Here is a 21,883-nt window from a genome sequence, read left to right as displayed (position 1 = left end):
TTGACGCAACTGGAACAGAAAGACATCCGTTTGTTTTGTTTGCTTGTTTTGCAGCAATAACAACTTTTATAAGGCGATGATTGTAAAAAGAGATAACAAAAAAAGGCAGCAATAATATCCCTAAACCACCGAAAGTAAAGTCTCGTCAGAAAACTGGCTGCAGAAACAAAAACAAGGGAAACCCAACATTTATTTTCCAATTACACTGATTTAAAAAATAAAAATTTTTTTACCCACCACAAATGAAACATGTTGTCTTTAGGATTTCCTCTTTCTTCTGCTTTTCGCTCCTCAAGTCAGCAAATGTATCGATGATGACACCAAAGATAAGGTTGAGGACAATGATGATGACCATGAAGAAGAAAAGCAGGTCGTAGATGACTCTGGCTGCAAACAAGGGTTCCTGAGGGAGACGGGGAAGAAAACAAGTGAAGCACCATGAGCTTTGAGCTGATTTCACTCTCAGTGGAAATATTTTCTCAGTTTTTACAATGAATTTCCGTTAAATTTCAGAAAGTAGGCAGAACAGAGGCCCAGGTGGTGGAAACTGGAAAAAAAAAGGAGAATGTTGTGGGTTTTTTAGGGAGGAGTTGAGACATGTTCTTGGTCAGGAGTTGCTCCCAGATGACTGGACAGCTACAGCTAATCTGATAAGGGAGACAGGTGGGAGGATACTTGGTATGTCATCTGGAGGGAATAAAGTAGAGAAGGAGACGTGGTGGTGGAATGGAAAAGTCCAGAAGCATATACATAGACAGAAGCTAGCCAAAAAGAAGTGAGACAAAGAGGACTGAGAAGTGGACTAAAGGTAAACGTGGCAAAACGTCAAACAGGGTATATGATGCTAGGTCAGACAATAAGAAGGGAGAGAATGAGTTGTTTCTATCTGCCGAGGCAGAGAGATAGAAAGACGTGCAGTAAATGAGGGTGACTAAGGATGGGAATGGAAACGTGCTGACCAGTACTTTGATGACTGAGGAAAATGTAGAGTAGAAGTAGATAAGATTTGTAAGGTTGACGTGAGGAAAGGTTGAAGAGGATGAAGAGGGGAAAGGAAGTTGGTCCTGATGACACACTGGTGGAGGTGTGGAAGTGTCTAAGAGAGGTGGAGGTAGAGTTTTTAACTTGGTTATTCCACAAGATCTTGAAGAGTCAGAGTATGCCTGAGGAAAGGCATCCTCTCACTCATCTGAAAGGAAAAGGAATAAAGATACAGAGTCAAGAGCAGTGGAATGTAGTCTTAGGTTAGCATTTGTGAGCAGAAGAGAGGTGTCATGCCAAGAAAGAGTACTACAGATGTAATTTTTGCTTTGAGGATGCCGATGGAGAAGTACAGAGAAGGCCAAAGCGTACGACAGGGAGTCGACAGAGAAACTGTGGTATTGGATGAGGAGGTCTGGAGTGGCAGGGAAGTATGTTAGATTGGTAAAGGATGTGAATGAGACTGTTGGACAGCAGTGAGGTGTGCTGTATGAGTACAAAGGAGGTCAAGGTGGTGGCGAGACTGCATCAAAGATCGCCTCTAAGCCTCTTCTTGTTTGCTTTGGTCATCGACATGCTGATAAATTCTTGCTATGGGGCGTCAAGTGGTGCAGTGGATAGAGTGGGCGCCCCGTATACAGAGGTTACAGACCTCAACAAACGTCCTCTACATCTGTACCCCCCTTCCTTTAGGGAGTATTGTTGAATAAAGGCCACTAGTGCCAAAAATTATTTAAAAAATTGAAATTCTTGCTATGTGGGTCTAAATGTAAGGAAGTGAGTTAAGATTTTTTCTGGTCCATTAGTTTTGTTGTGATTTCATCATCTCATTGTTTTGCCCATATTTATGGAATCAACTGACCTTCTGAGAAAGAAAATCAATGCTATAAAAAAAAAATATATATATATATATATATATATATACGCACATACATACACATATATAATTATACTTTGTTAGAAATTGCTTGTTTATTTTAAATGAAATGGACACAGATGGAAAAAGGTGGGGAAGAAAGTTAGATATGAAACAAAGGCATAAAAATAGAGGAGAGGAAGAAGAAAGATTGTACAAGATAACACCTGAGAAGTCTGCTTCTACAACTGTTGAAAGAGAGAAAATAAACAGAGAACTGAAAAACCAGTGAGAAATGTATGCATATACACTGCCTGGCCCAAAGAAAAAAAGGACACACTAATATTTTGTTGGACTGCCTTTAACTTTGATTGTAGAGCACATTTGCTGTGGTATTTCTTTGAAAAGCTTTGAAATATCACAAGATTAATTTTTATCTACTGTTGCATCCAACCACTATGTCTCCACTAGAATACACTGGAATTTGTAAACTACCTCTGGGTGGGTTAGGGTTAGGAATAAATCATGAACGAAATGAACACAGGAGACTGACAGAAGGCTCTCTGCATGAGACTGCACCTTTAAAGGTGCTTATTTATTAAAACTGTTGCCATGTTGTGACAGTATTATATGAGGCAGATGATCTATTAAAAAATAAAATAAAATTGAGGTCCTCCTTCCCGCGCTACAATTACAATCTGCAAAAATGAACTAATTCTGGTCAAAACAGCCAATCAGAACCAGGGGGAGGGTTTTAGTGCTGTCAATCAACCTCTTGTACACTGCTAAATGTGCTAATGGTGGAAAAACAACTTGCCGTTACAGGAAAACCGTCTATCTACTGTCGTCGGTGGCTGTGCTAATTAGCTTCAGCATTTGTAGCAGGTTGTGGTAAACCAGCAGACAGTAAGCGAGAGGGGGTGAGCATGAGAGTGATCGACAGCGTTAAACCCTTTCTCCTGATTGGTAGTTTCTGACTGAGTAGTTTCTGCAGTTAGTACTGGGAGAACTGAGAGGAGGCACAGAAGCTTGATTATTTTTTTATAGATGATCTTTCTTTATGTCACAACATAATTCTAATTTTAACAAATTTGTAAAAAAACAACTTGTTTTTTTATAGAAGTTACATACTGCAGCACTAACAAAGGTCCTTAATTTAAAAATAGGATCTGCTGTCAGTTTTACTTTCAGTTTCAAGCATTGGGCATGCCAACATAGTATGTATAGCATAGCATGAAATAGACTATTGCAGGGCGTTACTGCAATATTTTAGAAACAGGTAAGTTGTTTCTGTGGCAGTTTTGTACATGTGTAGCAGCTACACGTAGCGCTCATGTTGAATTTTTCAACATGTCCAAAAAAACCACAGCAAGCTGGCTTTTCACGGTCAACCTGTGTGTTTCAAATATGTATTAAGGTAATGAAAAAAAAGCATTCCTCATTTCAGGGTTAAAACAAAAATATTTAATAGATACATTGTTGCCATTATGCTGTAATTATATAGCATAATATTAATCATAAATGTGCTTCAGTGAAAATAGGCCTCTGTCCTGATGGGTTTTTTTGTCATGGAAAAAAAAAATCTCATCTAAGTTTATCTCATTTTGAGTTCACTCCCTCATTCTTTACGTTAGACTGAAGATCTAAGGCATTCTGTGATACAAGCCTGTCTTCCTCCCTCATGAGATAACTTTATTGTCATTTCTGGAATACTGGACGTTACAAGAGTCTTCACTGCGGCCGCTTTGACCTTTCAGCGGCGCGCTTCTCTCAGTCAGACAGAGCTTCGTTATGCACAGGGCAGTCCTTACACCATTTCTCAGGAAATAAACTGGTCAATGTGCACTTACTGGGTCAGATTTATTACATGCTTTTTGTAGATGGGCAAAATGAACAGCTTGATGGTCTTGTTAGATCATAAATCCAACTTTTAAGACCTCTCACTTTTCTCCAATTACTTAAATTCAATTTAACTTAATTCAATCTGGTTGCGAGGCGGGAAAACGGGCAAGAATTCACGTCATGTGTGCTGCTGTTTTCTGTTTGAAAAGAAAGCAATGTGACAAAAAATGAGCTAAAAAATATATACATTTGTGGTCTCACGTAAACCTTTATTTGATCGCGCGCTCAGAAACCTCCGAATGATCTCTTTGTTGCCATGTTTGTTTACTCCGTACCTCCTTGGATGGCTTGCGCAGGACGTCCCCAACACCTCCTCCACTCCTCAGGCCGTGACTCAGTACTGTGACAATGCACATGAGTAAGGAGTCACATGTTCGCTCCTTGTCCTCAATCACCACTGACGGCTGGACAGCAACAGCAGCTACAAAGAGAAAGAAAATGTTACATTTTTAGACACTACCGTCTGCGGCAAAATGCCAAAGTTGCTCTGCTGGAGGAGATACATTTTTTTTTAATCAATAAATCTCGAAACACAGATAGGGTTAGGGTCATTTTGAGCAAAACTGGAACCACACTGGATTCATTACTCTGATATGTGAACGATTTTCTAGCTCTGACCCACGGATAACTGCAGATTTCTCTTAAAGTACAATTAAAACGTGAGAAAATGTAAGAAGAGCGTGAACAGTCACAAATGTTATTGGAAGCCAAGTGGACATTACATAAGGGTGTGAGAAAGTTGTAACTGGTTTTACAATTTTGAAACAGACAAAAATGACAGCAAAGTGAGGATTTTATACTGTCTTTAGCATCTTGAATGGGAGATTATCTCAGATAACATATTAAAAGAACATTCTTTGAATAGCTGACCTCTTTGTTGTCACCGGGACCTACCAGCAGGTGAAAAAACATGTAAAATTTCTGAGGTTACAACTGCTTCGTCCCCATCACAGAAGATAAAGCTGAAGGTCAGCCAATTCCAGTTACAAGTTTATGAGCGGAAAGTAACCAGCTACGTTTACTCTTGTTACTGTAATTAATACTATTTGTCTGTACTTTGTTCTTTTTGAAGAAGTTTACAAAACCTGAACTTTTTACTTTAGTACGTTTTGAGCAAAGTATTTTACTCAGTTACATTTGAAATCATATTCACTGAGTAATTTTATTATAATTATTTAAATCAGGCCTGTGTGCAATCATGGCATGGGGTTGATCATGTACGCTGCTGTCCTGTGGGCAACGTCCGCTTTAGCGGTGGTGTATTGTGTTGAAAAGCAGCATATGTTGTAATGACTGTAACCACTAGGTGGCTTGGCCATTGCTTGGACACTATTTTGCTTTGAATTCAAAACTAAGCAAATGCTGCTGGATCGTAACTGCATCATGTCAGTCTTTTGTTATATGTTACATAAACATAAAGATAGATTATGCTCTGTTCTAGAGCATAAAGTCACAACAGTCCTCCACCGGCTGTTTCCCCCCTCCCTCTTTTTTTTTCTTGCCAGAGACGCATCCTGGCGCAACACGTCAATGCTCTCGGTCAGTATTGTTCAAAAGATGGAAAGTAGAAAGAATGACAGTGGCACAGAGAAGTAAAAGAGGGAATTTCTGGAAACAGATGCAGCTAAATGAGCAAAAATCTTTAAACTTTTTCTCAAAAACAAGCTCGCGTTTAGTAACGTCATACAATGACACAGGTAAGGCAAACCACTGTGCAATCCTTTCAGTGAGCTGTGTTGTGTTGTGGCATATAACAACGTTGCCTAAATTATTTATTTTTATATCTTGACGCCGCATAACTTCGTTGAAGTCAGAAGAAATAAATAATGGATCACCAATTCCATACTTTTAGAGCTGGCTTGCTAAAGAAGCTGTGAGAACTTTAAGTATAGGATTTTCTCCAATTAGCGACAAAAACTATCCCATACTTGAACAGTGATGAAGGGTTTTGGAAGCTTAGACGAGGTCGGGGGTCAAGCAATTTGGGGATTGGATATGGCTGACTGATCGGTTTTAAGCTGCTGAATGTGTTCACGATTGAATGGTGGTTTTTCCCATCAAGATTAGTCGCTTCCAAAGATTTATTGTTTGGAGTTGGAGGCTTTCTGTGCCATCACTGGATGGGTCGTTCAATCCATTTGTACCTGATGGTTTTTAATCCTTGACCTTTTCACCTCAGGCCCGAGTATCGGCTCTTAGGCTCGTCAACCCCTCTCCCGCAGCACGAGGGGTCCAAACCCCCTGACATTTCACCAGGTGGCTCAGTCTGACTAAATCTCGTGATTTGTTCAGCTGTGCTGATCTTGGTGACTCAGGAAAACGCAGAGCCGTCTTAAAACAAACATACAAGCCACAAGCACAGTCGCACACCAACAGCCTGGAGTCTCATGCATGCACCAATACGTGGCTTCAGACCTAACAGAAGCCTTGAACTTTAACATCCTCCCTCCAACATGTTCATACTTTCGTCAACGTACCATCCATGACGGCTTCTGTCGAGCAGTTTTCTCCGTTTTCCTTCTGGCACGCTCTGCCCGAGAAGAACTCTCCAATCATGCTGGCTCCATGTTCTGTTCAGCAACAGAACGTGCATGATTATGCACGCGCACAAAGAGTCACACGCATATACATTTGCACAATGCATTCAAGTGCATTGCAGACGTACTGAGGTGCCTTAATTAATTAATTTATTTATTTTTTGACATTTTGTCACGTCTCAACCACAAACTGCAATATATTTTATTTTGGTTGAAGTGACAGACCTCGACTTCACAATTCTAAAAGTGGTTGTTAATGTGAAATGAAGGGAAAATGATACAAGGTTTTAACAAAGAAAAATCTGAATAGTGTGGTGAGAGTTTGGTATTCTGTACCAAGGTCAATCATTTGTAGATCAACCTTCTGCTGCAGAAGACCTGCCACAGATCTTTGCGTGGATTAAGATCAGGACTATGAGTGAAGCATTCTAACACGCCAATGTGGCTCATTCTACACCAATACATTGTAGCTACAAGTGTGTATTTAGCCTTTTTTCTTCTAATATCACAAAGCCCGTATGGGCTCTGTCAGTTGGACATTGTTTTATGTCCTAAACATTCATCAAAATTCACTTTATCTTTAACCTGTCTGCTGTGTTCCTTAGGCTTCGTGATGCTGCTTTGTACATTAATGTTCTCTAACAAACATCTGAGGTCTTCACAGAACAGCTGAATTTATACTGAGATGAAATTATCTACAGATGTAATGGTGAGGTGATTTCTAAAGGCAATCAACTGGACCGGATTTCACCAGAATGAAAATGGGGAAGTCCACCTTTTAGATTTCTTCTGAAAAATCTAAATAAAACCAAATATTACGTACCTTCCCTTTCGTAATCACAAACTACTTTATATTGGTATATCGCATAAAATCCCACAGACATTGAAGTTTATGGTTGAAAAAGTTTAAGGTGTGAATACTTTATTAAGGCAGTGTTGGTAACAAAACCAACATTGTAAAGCTTGTAGGAGAAGAGGATTTTGACAAAAATGTAAAGAAATTTTGATCATACATCTTGGCTATACTGATATTTCTTCATTTAAGGCGTTTTGATAATGATGAAAATCATTCCATGAGTACTTGGGTCAAGAAGGGCAAGAAACACTTTCATGCCTCCAGCCAAGACTTTAGCATACCGAGAGTTTTGTTGGGTATCCTGTCGACGGCCAAAATGAAGTCGTCCTTGAAGAAGATGTATCCCACAATCGAGAAGAGGTAGACGAGGATGAGGGCCAACACGGCCGTCAGAACTATGGAGCGTCCGTTCCGGGTGACACTCTTTATCACGTTCAGTAAGGTCTCTTCTCGGTAAACAAGATCAAAGAGCTGAAAAAGATGAAAGTTTACAAATGAGTGTATGGCATCTTTGCGAAACACACAGAAAAAAAGGGGACTCTTTTTGTTTCCTTTACTTGTCTTTAGCACTATTAATATTATTGAGCTAATGTGATTTGCGTGTGCCACCAAATACCAGCAAGCTGTAGAAGAAGACGTGGACGAAGACCCCCAGCGAGCAGATAATCAGGTAGAGCAGGTGGTACAGGAACTCCACGTCCATGACCATGGCCATGTATCCGCGCGTGAAGGTTCCTCGGTTCCCAACGAAACTCATTAGGAAGATCACCTTGTTACACAGCTGGGAAAATCAACAAACACCTCTTGTAAACTCAGAAAAACATCAGAATCGCAACCAGAAAACATCCGCTTTCGTAAACATGCTGATGCAGACTTACATTAAACCCGCCCAGCAGGAGCAGCGTGGGCTCCAGGCCTACAGAGAAGATCAGGCGCAGGATGGTGGACGCAATCAGCGCCCTGATTCCATGAGGCTGAGGCAACACGATGACGATGGCCAGCGACACCAGCATGGCCATCCATAACAGAGCAGACAGGTGGGGCTCCAGGGTCCCTGAAGGAAAAAAAACAAAAGGATTTGATTAGAGAAAGGCAGAAGAAAAAAAATCCATTCAGTCAGTTCACTTAAAGTCACAGCTGTTATTACAAATACTAGTTTTTTTCTCTCTTAAACAGATGATAACTATTTCTTCTCTTACAGCTAAATACATCCCACATTATACGATGAGATTGTCAAAAGTTCTAACAGAACAATGAATACAATAATAAAGATGAAATGATGACAAAAGAGAGAAAACAGACAATAATGAGGGCAGAACTGAGTCCCAACGTTTATTAACATCTGGAAGAATTTGTAATTTCCTCCATCAGATAAATGCCCCAAACCTTTCAGAGCCAAGTGTTATGTGGAAGGCTAGGTCTGTCGCAATAACAAATATAAATTGCCCCAGAAATCATTGCAATATGCGATAATATTGTTACATAGGAAGGTTTACCTTTTTTAATTGATTTACTGCTACAGTAAGTTATATTAATAATGAACAACAGGAATAATGAATTAACAGGAACAACATCCAACTCCTACCCATACCTTTTGGATGCCCACATATGTTTTGCTTTAACTCTACATGGTGCGTGGAGCTTTATTATCGCATGAGTCCTGATCAGCATGCAGCTGACAGACTGGGTGGCTTTGTTAATGGGATTCCCATTCCTCACAAAGCACACATTACAAAAGGAGATTAGTCACATTCTTTTTTGTCTAAGGCACCAAGTGGACCTCCCTAATCATCTCCAGCGTCTACAACACTCGTCAGGTATGCGTTACATAACCCTCTGCTGGATAAAAATAGACGCTGTAGCAGCCAAAGTTATCAGCGACGGTTCTAGGTACGGCTTTGTTGCGTCGGAGCTCAAAACGCTCGATACAGACAGAGTAACACACCAGGCTGCTTATCTCCCTTTCTGCTTTTGAAGGATCTTCAGACACGGGCTATAACGCCACACCAGCACCTTCGACAATCTTTCCAAAGCCTCTTTCATCAAACACTTTGCCGTCTCCATGCGTTTTCTCAAAGGGCCGATGTAGTCACAGCCGACTCGTGTAAGGCCAAGCTCGAGTTTGTTTGATCAGGCAGCCGCAGGATTTAAAAGCGTAAACAAGGATTAAGGAGAGTTATACAATCAAATCTGAAGCATTTGCTCGGCCAAAGGAATTGCTGCACCTAGTTCCTCCTCCATTCATATTTTATTTTAAAAGAACGGTATATGAAGACTTCCAACGCTGATTTTATGTGTAGTGCTGACGTACAAGCATCCTGTTCTCTACACTTTTCATGTAGTCACAACCCACAATGGCTACAGAAACCACAAAACACCCATGTTAATTCTCATTTGCATTGGAAAGTCAAGCATAATAATAGGACAAGGCTTATGTTTGTTGAGTAGACTTGACTTGGGTAGGCACAGCTGAAAACGGCAGTGTTCCCACATTTTTAGGGATTCTTCATTACTCAATAAATTAAAAAAAAATCTAAATGAACAAGTGTTGACATTAAGAATGCCAGTAAATTGTAGAAAATTGAACCACCCACTTGCCTCACTTTCCCCATCTAGATCAGTCCATTGGTCGTAAAATTGCACAAATTGAGAATATGTAAAAAAAAAAATTGGTTAATGGAAACATGGCAATTTTGAAAAAAAGCTCACGATTTTTGATAAAACTAGGATGAGGTGGTTTTTCGGCATCAGTGAATATTTTTTAAAAACTAAACAGTGCGACACTCTGCCGCCCTGAGTCAACACTTTATATTCCCACTTTAAACTGCCAGGTTTTAGGGATTTGCATTGCTTAACTACTTTTGAACATCTAGAGACCAACTTTAAAAAAAAATAATTTCTTCATTAAAGGCTAGACCTCATCTGAGCCATTCCAACAAACTGAATATGCTTTGATCTAAACGATTTCATTTAACTCTTACTGTATGTTAAGAGTTAAGCCTGTCAAGGTTTTTAAATCTTTTCTCAAGACCCATTTTTTCTTCTTTTGCGTTTGATTCAAACAGAGCGAGTTTCTTCTATCAAGTTTATTTATGTAGCACATTTAAAACAACCTCAGCTAAACAAAGTGCTTCCCAGCACTTTCATCATAGATAAATACTTAAATGATACAAGAAATAAAATTAGTTTAAGAAAAACTAGCATAAAATTGGAAGTAAAATACCAAGAAAAAACAATGATATGAATCAAAACCAAGATATAGTTAATTTCAGTTGCAGCATTTTCCCAAAAACCATTAAGTACCAATTTTCCCCTTTTTTTGTTTAGCTGTGATGACAGTCAAGGAGTATATTTGTATTTTGTTTTAGTCTTAGATTTTTATATATTTTTCTTGTTCTTGTTGTTTCCTTGAATTGTACAGCACTTTGGGCGACATATGTTGTTTTTATGCGCTATATATTTCCCCAAGTCTTTTGCTGCCACCAACGACAACCTTGCAACAAACAGCAACCTAACCCTGCTTCAGCTTCTCCACAACTTTGTTGTTCTCCAACAAACTTTTAACCTGTATTATTAGTCTTCCACTCTTTCACATGAAATATCAATAAAACACTTCAAGGCTTGCAAGAAAGTTATCTTTACCTTGCATATTGAAAACCGATTATTCTCCTCTGTTCAGTCTACGTTTAAGGTAGAAAAGGTTTAAAAATAAACTGCAGCTAAATTTTAAAAAACTAATTGCTTTCTTCAATATTTTAGATTGGGCCACCATAAGTGAGAAAATGCAACTGAAGTGACAATTTTTCTCATCTTAAAAATTTTAGTAAGTTGTTCGCAATAATAGTCATGACTTTCCTAGGACGGAAACAGCTCAGGGTCGTGTTTTATCACATGTGAGGTTGTTACAGGTTACTTGGTTCACGCTGGTTAAACTGCTGGTGCAACTGCGACAGGAAATGTTTCAGACACGAAGCTGTGTTTAGATACCCGCAGAAGTAGTCTTCACCAGATCAATATAATAAAGTTTAGCAACACTGAAACACACTGACCTTTGCTCTACACTTGTACTTTTTTTTTTGGTCTCTTTACAGTGAAAAGCTTGAGGTGTCGCTACGTTTGCATCTGCACTGCCACATTTCTGCAGCACTCCTTATTAATAGTTACCTTCACAACAGAACTGTGTTAAAAAAAATAGGTTTTCTATATTAAGTTTGTTTATAAAGTGTTTAGATTTGTAGCTGACAAGAGTCCAAGCATCAAACCATGTGATGATATGTCTAAATGTATGCCATTTTAAGAAACTATTTTAATATTGTAAGAAATGTACAACCCCCATATAAATTTTTGGTAAAGTGTAAAGTTTGTTTGTCTGAGAAATCATCAAAAATAAATGCCACAACACAATTTGGGGAGATTTTTTTTAAATCTTGTGTTCATTTTCAGGTCAGTCTATTAACTTTGGTTTTAATACTTGATATAACTAGCCACAAATTGAGGCCACCATCAGTTAACAGATACAAGCTTTTGTCCTAGATTGACTCGGAGCTCTCAGAAGATCCTTTAAAACTGAAAACCACATGAGGTTTCTAAAGCTAAGCAAAACAATCTTTTTTTTTTCTTTTTTTTTTTGGTCTCTATAACTGAGGAAGTACAAACAAAAGGGGACCTCGCCATTTGACCCCAGCCAGAACAATTGAAAGTTTATGCAAACAATGTGCGTCTTCTCTTTGCCTTCAAACAAAAGAGGCCCTAATGACTGGCGGCTTTTCACATCTCCACAAGCGCCGTCCTCGAAGAGGGCCAGAGAGGGGGGGGAGGGAATAAAAAAAATAAAAAAAGAGGAGAAACCAGAAGAAACGGAAAACTGAAACTACATGTAAAAACATGCTCGGATCTGTCACTTACTCCCTTTGTTTGCGAAGAATTGCCTGTCTTGCAGAACTGCCAGCACTCAGACAACTCCGTTTCACTTAAAATACTTTTTCTGAAGTAATCTGCTGGACCTTATGACCCGCGAGGCTACTTAAATCTATTTTTCAAAGCAGTGAGACATAACCTGCGAGACTAGAGGTAATAATAGTGTAGGAGCAGAGTCAATTATCTAGTTTATCTCTGCGTACGTGGCGTTTGGTTCGCATTGCGTATGATGTTTAACTTTTCAAACAGAGGAGGCTGTATTGTGTCATCTGACCAGATCGCCCGGTTTAAAAATAACACGTAACCTGAAATATCAAAATATGACTCATTGTTTCAAAAACAGTGTTGCTTTAGAAAGTGCTCTGGTCGTCCATTTTCCTGACAAACATTGAAGGAGTATGGCTTCTTTGCAAAAGTATGCGTTGTATTTAGGCAAAATGGCATTTTTCTGATTTCCGTTGACAGCAGAATCCTCAGAGAGGCTTTACAGAGCCGGTCAAAGATTATCTAGGGCCTTTAAACTGACTTTGATTTGGGGCCCCACTTGCAGTAAGACACAAACTTTAACCCTAAAATCTCTCTAGAATTGCTTGATTTTTTAAAATGTTTTTTTGTATGAAGCATATTTTAAAGCCCCTTGTTTCACTATTTGTTTGTAAGCATTTTCCGAACTTGTATAATGAACTAGTTTACATAGTTAACCAAATAGCTTTTCACAGATTATCTGACTCATGTTAAACAGTCAGGACATTATGACAGTTTTAACAAATATGTATAAAATACACTTTTTTCAAATAAAAGTTACATATTGCATCTTTAAGCAGAAACATATACATAACTGGAAACAGGTCAAGGGAAATATTAAGTGGGTCTTCTTGAAACAAGCTAGCAGTCTGACATCCATATCTTCTGACTGGAGAACATGCTCATCACTTCATTGCCTGTGGTAAAGCTAGAGAAGTGTGAAGCTGCACCCAAACCACAAGCATTCAGGAGCACAGACAGCTCTGTGAAAGTCTGAGAATTTGACACAGTGTACATGTATCACTGTCATGAGTTCTACAAACATTAAATGAAATGTAAAACTTAAAAAAGTCAATCTAAAGCATCACCTGCCATGGTGCTGATGGTATAAACCCCATGGGAGCTGCTTGAAAAACTCCCACCTTGTGCTCCATATTGTCAGTGTTCTGCTCCACCCCTGACCTCAGCAGTTATTGCTTGTGCCATTTCAAGTTCCTGTGTTGTAATCTAGTTGTCACACTCATTGTGTTAACCACAGGGTACCAAACAGATGCTTGCAGATCACAAGCGGTGCTTTGAGAAACAATCTGTTGCTCTCCATAGAAGAAAAGGTTGATGAGATGGAATAAAAAGCAGCCTTGTGGTGTAAGCATCTTGATGTGTAACCTCGCTCGGCCGATGGCTGTAAACGTCCCGGTCACACAAAAAGTAAAGAATACCTCTTCAAAGCGGCATTCAAATATACCGCCATGTGGTTATTATCAAAAGGCTACATGAGCTCCATCAATGAAAACATAAAAATCTGTTCAATACATTACAAGAAAGAGATTTTGATGAACATCTTTTGTTCTTAAGGTTTTATTGACTCTGTAATCAATTCATTGAGGACAATTCTAGTTGCACACTGAACATGCACATCTAGAAGGCGACCAGACTTTTCTTGTTGCTTGAAGACATTTCAACTCTCCACCAGCAGGTTCTAAACATGGAAGTAATAGGCTTATAACATGTAATCAGAACAATCACTTTTAGGGCCATTAAGATCCGTCGTGGGGCATGTGGGATACGCATGTCACTGGCCCCACGACCCTCTATTCAGCTCAATGTCTGGGTCATAATTGCCTGACAACGCAAACACGTACCTAACAACAATTTGTTTTGGTCACATGTCCCCCGCTGTGATTTGGAGTAAAATTGCCTCATGGAACAAGTCAGGGCTGCAGAGTAGGTGTTAGCAAGATGAGATCTGAGGCCACATCCTCTGTTTTTTTGGTGGTTTTACTTATTTAACATAGACAGCTTCTGTCACACCTCTCAAGCCATCTGCATTCTGTTTTGTGAAGATTGCAGTCTTCATACGAGTGTTGACAAAGACTTGTGTTCCTCACCCTCGAGATTTAAATGAACCACTGATTCTTGACTAAAAGAGTTGGCTCTTTCGTTTTGGGTCATCCCTCATCACTGTTTACTTTCTCCAATGTAGAGGTCTGAATGTTCCTCACTGCACTAGCCTGTATATACCAGACTTTGTGTTTGGGTGTTTTATTGTTGGGAGCAGCAGGTGCTTATGATGCCTGGACTATATCCATCTAATGCTGAAATGAAGATGGTTCCAGTAATCTTAATCTCCTCATACATCTGCACCACTCTTAAGGTATTCTTCCCAATAACACTATTAGGGTCACTTTTCCAATTCAAACTAAAGTTTATAAATTACTACCAACCATATCCCAACTAACTGAGAATCAACACCAATGGAAGACCATCTACTTCAACTGAAATGCCAACCAAGCACATCAATGATCATAAAAGTGGCCCATGGTAACTCTGAGGGTAACTATTGCTTGTCAACTCCATCAATCTGACTTTTATGGGGAAAAATGACCATAAGACAGCCATAAAAAGTTCTGTTGGTGGTTTGCCACAAACCATGCAGGGCTCGTTGCTTTTCTTCAACAAGAATTGAGAATTCAGCAAAGGTTCACCTTCCACCAGGACATAAACCTCAATAAAACAATGGAGTTTTAAAAATTCAATAAAACAATGAGGTTTGTTAGGTATCAGCACTTCTGGCGTAATAAAGCAAAAGTTGACTGACCTCCACGGAAACCTTCCAGAGGGTAGAAGAAGGCCACAAGGAGGTTCATGAGCACGGCCAGGTTGAAGGAGATGCTGCTCCAGAAGGACATGTTCCTGGAGCACCAGTAAAGGATGGGCTGAGCTGGAATAAGATTTTCACAATTTTGAGTAATTTCATCAATAGAAAACACAGCAGCATGCAAACATCCTCAACAAAGTACAACTTATTTAATAAAATTGCCAAGAAGATTAATGTTTACACCCAAACAGGAGTGCTCCTCATCCTGACCTCAAGTGCCAAAATGTACAGCCTGAACTGCAATTCTTCTATTTTCTAAACCTCAAATATTAACCCAAACAAAACAATCTGAACTTTAGGAAATTCAGTTTGGAACACAACCAGATGGCATGATGGCATTTTGCACCAAAGTGGTTATTAGTCACAACCTATACCCTGCTCTTGGTCAGGAGATCAGTATCGTGGGTCAACACTATTTTGGGCCCAGTTTTTCTGCAGAAAAGCAGAACTGGCAGCTGAAGGCACTATATTCATGTCAAGTGGTTTGCACCAGCGGAAAGAGCACAATCTCATGGTGTGCTGATTCACTCGTAGAGGAAACAGAAGGTGGTTTCTCACATGCTTTCACACTGCAGACCAGCAACACTCCTACACGGCTGACCATGGGACAAGCCAGAACAAGTTCCTCAATACAGAGAGAAGCGTAAACAAAGCGACGTCTGAGAACCGAATCAATCAGAGGTCAACAGGAACATGTCCCGACCTGAAAAGGAAACCTACATTTTTTTTGTTTATTTTCATTATGTTCTTTCTGCTCTGGTTTAGTTTCTATATGTAGCTTTACACTGAAACGTTAAATACGCTGCTTTGACTTGTCTCCAGACTCAGTGACAATTAGTGGTTCTGATCACTCCAACTGGCAAGAAAAGGAAAGAGGTCATAAGATTCCCATTAAACTGAGCACACTCAAAGGACCCGGATAAGCCAAATCCTGTCAGAAAGGCCGTTTGTTTTCAGGTGACCATGAAAGAAGAGAAAACACTCAAACACGTATCCAATTGTATCAACCCTAGATACCACACGTAAAACCCAAAGTTGAATTCAATAGTGTGTTAACTGTCCACTGCAACTTAAAATTCACCAACTTGTTACGAGTAGCAAAGCTTGTGCAATGATTCTTGATGCATCATGTTTAGCTTGAATTTGTTTAATGCTAAATATTCATTACAGTTTAATAAAAAACAACAACAACATACGTTGTTCTATAAAGAGTTAATAAACTCTTTATAGAGTTTATTAACTCTATAAAGGTTTACTTGGCATTTCCTGTTGCATCCCTCCAGGTTTCATGACAAAAGGAGTTAATCTTTTTTATATATATAGTATGACAAATTTAATTCAATTCAGAATTTTGTCAAAAAACAACAACAAAAAAACCAAAACAGGAAGTACTGCATCACAACCTCCAATCAACAACAGAATATTTGCTCTGACTGGACATTTATTGAGTTGTGGTATTTGTGGGGAAACAAATTATTAAAAGAAAAACATTATTGCAAATAGGACATATAATTACTTTATTAGATATCTAAATGTTGTAGTCTTATGAAAATTAGCTTAAATGTATAAAAATGTCGTGAGCTTTCATATTCACTCTTTCTTAAGCAGCAGTGTCAGCTTGAGTTTTTGTAAATTATTTTCTCATCTTTTATAGAAAAAATGAAAAAGAACAAAGTATTGGGGCATTAATGTTGGTTATAAATTGAAACTTCAACCTGATAAATCCACCTCTGAGTGAGCGACAACAGCTAAAGAGTGCTCACTTCTTGACGTTTTAACCACTACCTCTACTTTCATCGACATATAACCCAATATCATCAATGACTATGTGTTTTCTTCACATGGCCATCTTTTAATGTTTTACAGGGCAAAACCAATTTTCCAGACGTTTTATGCAGTGCATGAAAAAGAAAAAAAAAAATCCCTGTCCATGACTGCTTCTCTTTAACTCTGTGGAACTACCTGTTTCGCTATTAATCACATTTCATTTTTATTTCATCATGTAAATCCTATTTCCTTCAAATGATTTCTTACACTTTGAATTGTTTCCCCAAGATGTTCAAATCATTTCTTTTTATAATGTTTTCATTTTGTTTTTTTCCTTTGAAATTCAGACCAAGCAGACTGACTGTTCTCTCAAACCATCACTTAAAAGCTTTAAAGCATTTCTATAGTTATAAATTGAAGCTTTTTTTGTTTGCGCCATTTTTCCTTGTCTAACAACAAATAAGTAACAAACCATAAATTCTCTGCAAGCCCTTTCAGCCAAACAATGATTTGACTATTCACACTTTCGCAGTACTGCTTCAGGAAAGATTTTGAACTTTTTTCTTTTTCAATCAGAATTGATCAATTGTCCTGATGTTAGTATTTCCAAATAAAAACCACAAAAAGTTTTAGATTTTTTCAATTTTTACATCTTTGTTTTGTTATAGTATAGTCAACTGAAAACCAATTGTTTCACAGCTATGATTTATTACAGTGTTTTTAACAGTAAATAACAGAGGTGATTCAATATTTTCATAAGGATTTTAACTGATCAACTGTTTTTAAGTTTTCCTCCCCTGATGCCAAAGTCAGTGAACTCAGAAAAAGCTTTTAGAAATGTTTTAATGATTTTTTCACACCTGTATGTTTCAATATTTTATATAAGTATCAACAGATATAGAATTTATTAGGCTAGAATCACTTTTGTTTACGTTTTAGCTTGTGATTTATCTACAGTATTTTTGTCATTTCAAAGAAAGGTTCACAATATATAGTTCAAGTGCTTGTGATGTGATCATCTGAGTATCAAGGAAGAAGAAAATGTTCTGGGAAATCCAGTCAGGTCACAAGTTTAAAAAAAAATTTTAAAAAAAAATCCCCGAGTATTCAAAAAATCTTGTTCATGCTTTTTTTTTTTAAATTTTATTTCCCATAATGGCCTGGAGAGATGCACAAGGAAGGAGTGCAAACTATGCAGTAGGATATAAAAAAAGGTAGAGAAGAGAAACGCACAGGGTACGGTGTTTGTGTTACCGGTGGCCTCCTGAGTACCTCGCAGCTTCTTCTGCCAGTTCATCTCGTTGAAGAGATCCTCAGAGCGCAGGAAAAAGTCATTTATCTTGCTGCCCTGCTCGTCCCGCTCGGTGGTGTAGTACACTCGCAGTTTGGACTCTTGTGTGAGGAACTCGCAGATGTTGGGGACCGGAAACACTATCTGCTCCATGGTGCGATCCAGACGTACGATCTGAATACAACCACGACAGTCAGCTTCATGCAACAATTAGATCTAAGTTCTTTTAACTGGGTGTTCGATACAGTCTTTCGCTGTGTTGGTAAAACATTGGAACTCTCTGCAAAGAAAAAAACTCCACCGACAACTTAAGCACAAATCGGTGTTACCAATCTGCATTCCTTCTGCTTACGAGGCCGCACCAGGAAATGAGCGAGCATTCCAAAGGTTTTTGGCATCCTGCTGTGATTAAACCTAATAATTGTGCTAAAAAATTAAAACAAAAACCCTTTTACGACACACCTCGCGTGATCTCTTCACCAAAGCGCACCAGACTGCCAGAGATGACAGCAGCAAATATATAAAACTCCACCATAAGCAGCTCTGCTTGGCCGAGGCACGGCGGCTAAACGGCTGACCTCGATCTGAGCCGTGTGTTTGGCGTAGAACTCCAGCGCCTCGTCACCCTCTCCGTACGTCCCCCCAGGCTTCAGCATGGCCTGCAGTTCCTTGTTGTGACGCGCCAACTGAAACAGACCAGGCACAGATAATTAGCTCTTCCATTATTTGTGAAGACCTCAGAAAGGCGTAGCTGCCGTTTATTCAAAGGTGTTGCACTACAAATAGCTGTTTGTTGGAGTTAAGTTCAATGAGTCTACATAATCTTTTGTGTCTTGACAGTCTACATCAAGAAGCTGTTGTAAAGAATAAGGGCAGGGCTCTTTCTGTATTAAGGAGTTGTTGTAAACTTGATTAAGCTCATAGTCTCAGCTTGAATACTGTCAGACTAAGGGAGTTTTCACACCTGATAGTCCAGTTCACTCGGTTCGACTGGGAACTAAAATTGCATCATTTGCTACACTTTCAGCTGATGGCGTTCGCTTTCACACTGCTCTTTGTCAAAGGATCCAAACTAATTGAAAAACCTGTTCACCTTCTCACCTGTGGTGGCATTGCATCCAGAACTACTGAAGGAATTGACATGTCAATGTCCAAAGAAGACACTGAGCGCCACTTCTTTCTTTACAAAATGTAAACAAAAAATGAAGTAGCGTCAGAGTTTAGCGGTTGTAGGACTTCCTTTTTGTCTCTGATAAAAGACCATGAGTCATTTTCTCCCTGTACCTCTGGACTCTATTATTTTGGCTCTATTGACCCAGAATGCTCTGCGCTATTGTCAGCCACCTGCTTTTGGAGCGGTCTCCGGTCCGCTTGCATCCATATGTGTTTCTCAATCAGTAACAGGAAATGACACATTAAAAAAGTCGTTGTTGAGTATTTTAAGCATGTGTGAGAATTCAGAGGGGAGGGGTTCTCTTTTGGGGGCTTACTTGATGTGCCAGAATGTAAATATTGTGTCCCACGTTCCGCGGAGACGCAGAATGTTCCTCCTCTCCATCTTCGCCCTCCTCAGGCTCCTCCACCTCTATCTCACCCTGCATGTAGGCTTTTTTGATAACTTCCACCTGCAAGACCCCGCAAGGTCAGAAGAACACGAAATTAACAATGTTTGATGATTTTATGCGCGGCTTATGCTCACCAGCTCTTTGGGCCTCATGTTGTACAGAATCCTCTCAGCGTTCTCGCTGTCATGGCGACTCTCCATAATTGCAAGAAGCAGCTTAGAGGCATTGTTCTGTGGAAGAAATTAGTGAATGAAAAAGTAGTAGATATTTTGAAAAATGTTTCATGTGCCAGTATTATATGGAACCAGTCCTGCAAGAGGTATTATTGCAGGACTGTAAATATACTGTAACAGTATATTTTACTACTTTATCTTACAGGCAAGTTTTCTTGAAGACTTTACAACAACAGCCAGATAAGATGTTGTAAAATGTTTAACTGAAGATAAAGACGCTCTCACACCCTTTCCTGTCCTGATGCATTTGTTGACGTGTTGGAAAACAGGTTTCATCATAAATACATGATGAAATAAAGTATAATTTTTTAGTGTGCCTGTTGCTTGCTATGCAAAGGTGTGAAATGGACAGTGTTTTACGTCATTCTGCCACATTGTTTTTCTTTTTATAACCGGTTGCTTTATCATTTTGTTTTTTATTTTTATCAGACTCTGAGTCTATGGGATTCCCCCAACTGGTTAAAAAACTATTTGGTGAATTGATCAAAAAGCAGATCAAACTATTGTCAGATGGAACCATTTGAAGAATTCAGATTGAAGAAGTGAGTTATCTTCATTAGCGCAGACAAAGGGTCTGCATAGCAAAGCATGAGATTAATGTTTTTATTGCTAAAGCATTTCAGTAGTGCTTGTTGTATTTATCACATGCTAGACTTGCAAAAAGAGTCTGTGGCTATCAAATTACATATTGTCACCTTCCTAAAATAATGGCCAAGTCATTTTAGGTCATTATTTTAGGAAGGTGACAATATGCTAAATTATAGATGAATAAGAGGGCCATCGTGATCAATAATCGATTTTAACTAGCAAATCTTTGTACAAAAACCAAAATTCCTGAATCTATAAATGTGATAATATGACAGGGGTATAAGAATCCAAGTTTAATCACCGATTTATTTAGTTATGGTACTGTATGGAAATACTAATACATTTACTTTGAACACTTTTCAATTTTCTATACACCCTTTTGGATTCAACCCCAATTGCTCCAAGACAAACCGAGTGATGTATTATTTTTGAGCTGACATTGCACAATTTTTGTTTTTACACACATTTTCTTTATTTGTCACCTCTGCTAGAGCAATACATATTTCTGTGCAAATGAACAAATATGATTCTTATTGTCTTTTTTGGCATATGTTGTGGCTGCATGTAGAAATTAGACCATCTGCCTGGCAATAAGGAAATAAACTAGCAAATCACAAATTCTCTGTTGAAAACCATTAAATTGACCAAAGACCACTCACTTTGAGCTCCAGAACAAGGTCCATCCTCTTCTTACCCAGCGGGTTGATGTCGTTGAGAATGAGAGCAATGATGATATCAATGCCATTGCACTCATGAGTGGCGATGCAGTTCTGGAAAGCAAAATAATTTTTTTTTTATTTTTTAGAAATTACACAGATTTTTAAAATCTAAAACCATTTAAACATTATACATCAAGTATGAACTTGAAGCAGGGGAGCATTGGCCTAACGGGGTTTTGGGTTGCACATTTCATCTAAGCAAACCACAACAGTTCTAAAACACGAAACAGATCAAACCACAGAGGAGCTGTCTGAAGATAATGAAGATAATGTCTGGAGATAATGAAGATAATGTCTGAAGCTGATGAACAATGCATAAGACAATGACCGATGGGGGAGGGGGGACTCAAGGTTGGTCTGCAGTTACAGGACCAACTAAAGCTGCAGTCATTGACTCCACTATTAAATCCTCAGAGTATTGAATTATTACAGAACAAAATGTAAGCGTCTATATGTGCTACTACAAGACAAAGTCCAGATCTCAACTCAAAGGAAATGCTGTGTCAGGACACTTAGAGAAGCTCTGCATAACCTCAAAGTGAAGCAGGGTTCTAAACAAAAGTATTTCAAAATGTTTGCATGGTTGCACTGCAAAGCAAAACACAAATTCCTCTGCTTGGAATTTACTCAAAGTCTTGATTTTATATTCCCTAATAATTTCCATGGGCTTAACCCTTTCATGCATAGTGGTCACTACAGTGGACAGCTATCTAAAAGCCATTTTCTTGTGCTTCCTGTGGATTTTTATGTTATAAATGCACACAGACCA

The 21,883-nt window shown here is 38.8% G+C and overlaps 1 pseudogene; it reads right to left on the bottom strand.

Moving 5' to 3' along the window:
• Nucleotides 1-21,883, bottom strand: part of LOC116711194 (inositol 1,4,5-trisphosphate receptor type 1-like) — a 112,809-nt pseudogene that overhangs the window by 17,466 nt on the left and 73,460 nt on the right.

Source organism: Xiphophorus hellerii, chromosome 20 (assembly GCF_003331165.1).
Source record: "Xiphophorus hellerii strain 12219 chromosome 20, Xiphophorus_hellerii-4.1, whole genome shotgun sequence".
Taxonomy (NCBI): Eukaryota; Metazoa; Chordata; class Actinopteri; order Cyprinodontiformes; family Poeciliidae; genus Xiphophorus; species Xiphophorus hellerii.
This window is presented reverse-complemented; position numbering and strand designations above follow the sequence as displayed.